A 2,500-nucleotide genomic window follows, 5' to 3' on the forward strand; every position below is an offset into this window, starting at 1 on the left:
TTATACTGCAGGTACTACAGACCAGACATGATTATACTGCAGGTACTACAGACCAGACATGATTATACTGCAGGTACTACAGACCAGACATGATTATACTGCAGGACTACAGACCAGACATGATTATACTGCAGGTACTACAGACCAGACATGATTATACTGCAGGTACTACAGACCAGACATGATTATACTGCAGGTACTACAGACCAGACATGATTATATGGGTACTACAGACCAGACATGATTATACGCAGGTACTACAGACCAGACATGATTATACTGCAGGTACTACAGACCAGACATGATTATACTGCAGGTACTACAGACCAGACATGATTATACTGCAGGTACTACAGACCAGACATGATTATACTACAGACCAGACATGATTATACTACAGGTACTACAGACCAGACATGATTATACTGCAGGTACTACAGACCAGACATGATTATACTGCAGGTACTACAGACCAGACATGATTATACTACAGACCAGACATGATTATACTACAGGTACTACAGACCAGACATGATTATACTACAGACCAGACATGATTATACTGCAGGTAGTACAGACCAGACATGATTATACTGCAGGTAGTACAGACCAGACATGATTATACTACAGGTACTACAGACCAGACATGATTATACTGCAGGTAATACAGACCAGACATGATTATACTACAGGTACTACAGACCAGACATGATTATACTACAGGTACTACAGACCAGACATGATTATACTGCAGGTACTACAGACCAGACATGATTATACTGCAGGTACTACAGACCAGACATGATTATACTGCAGGTACTACAGACCAGACATGATTATACTGCAGGTACTACAGACCAGACATGATTATACTGCAGGTACTACAGACCAGACATGATTATACTGCAGGTACTACAGACCAGACATGATTATACTGCAGGTACTACAGACCAGACATGATTATACTGCAGGTACTACAGACCAGACATGATTATACTACAGACCAGACATGATTATACTACAGACCAGACATGATTATACTACAGACCAGACATGATTATACTACAGGTACTACAGACCAGACATGATTATACTGCAGGTACTACAGACCAGACATGATTATACTGCAGGTACTACAGACCAGACATGATTATACTGCAGGTACTACAGACCAGACATGATTATACTGCAGGTACTACAGACCAGACATGATTATACTGCAGGTACTACAGACCAGACATGATTATACTGCAGGTACTACAGACCAGACATGATTATACTACAGACCAGACATGATTATACTGCAGGTACTACAGACCAGACATGATTATACTGCAGGTAATACAGACCAGACATGATTATACTGCAGGTACTACAGACCAGACATGATTATACTGCAGGTACTACAGACCAGACATGATTATACTACAGACCAGACATGATTATACTACAGGTACTACAGACCAGACATGATTATACTGCAGGTACTACAGACCAGACATGATTATACTGCAGGTACTACAGACCAGACATGATTATACTACAGGTAATACAGACCAGACATGATTATACTGCAGGTACTACAGACCAGACATGATTATACTACAGGTACTACAGACCAGACATGATTATACTGCAGGTACTACAGACCAGACATGATTATACTGCAGGTACTACAGACCAGACATGATTATACTACAGGTAATACAGACCAGACATGATTATACTGCAGGTACTACAGACCAGACATGATTATACTACAGGTACTACAGACCAGACATGATTATACTACAGACCAGACATGATTATACTACAGACCAGACATGATTATACTACAGGTACTACAGACCAGACATGATTATACTGCAGGTACTACAGACCAGACATGATTATACTGCAGGTACTACAGACCAGACATGATTATACTGCAGGTACTACAGACCAGCCATGATTATACTACAGGTACTACAGACCAGACATGATTATACTACAGGTACTACAGACCAGACATGATTATACTACAGGTACTACAGACCAGACATGATTATACTGCAGGTACTACAGACCAGACATGATTATACTGCAGGTACTACAGACCAGACATGATTATACTACAGGTAGTACAGACCAGACATGATTATACTGCAGGTACTACAGACCAGACATGATTATACTGCAGGTACTACAGACCAGACATGATTATACTACAGGTACTACAGACCAGACATGATTATACTGCAGGTACTACAGACCAGACATGATTATACTGCAGGTAGTACAGACCAGACATGATTATACTGCAGGTACTACAGACCAGACATGATTATACTACAGGTACTACAGACCAGACATGATTATACTACAGACCAGACATGATTATACTACAGACCAGACATGATTATACTACAGGTACTACAGACCAGACATGATTATACTGCAGGTACTACAGACCAGACATGATTATACTGCAGGTACTACAGACCAGACATGATTATACTAC

The 2,500-nt window shown here is 40.4% G+C and overlaps 1 protein-coding gene across 1 annotated transcript in view; it reads left to right on the forward strand.

Moving 5' to 3' along the window:
- Window positions 1-2,500, forward strand: part of LOC106594652 (TBC1 domain family member 1) — a gene marked incomplete at its 5' end in the record, with an annotated part of 122,590 nt that overhangs the window by 106,500 nt on the left and 13,590 nt on the right. The gene's annotated exons all lie outside the window — the stretch shown is intronic.

The sequence above is a fragment of the Salmo salar genome, chromosome ssa04, assembly GCF_905237065.1.
Source record: "Salmo salar chromosome ssa04, Ssal_v3.1, whole genome shotgun sequence".
Classification (NCBI taxonomy): Eukaryota; Metazoa; Chordata; class Actinopteri; order Salmoniformes; family Salmonidae; genus Salmo; species Salmo salar.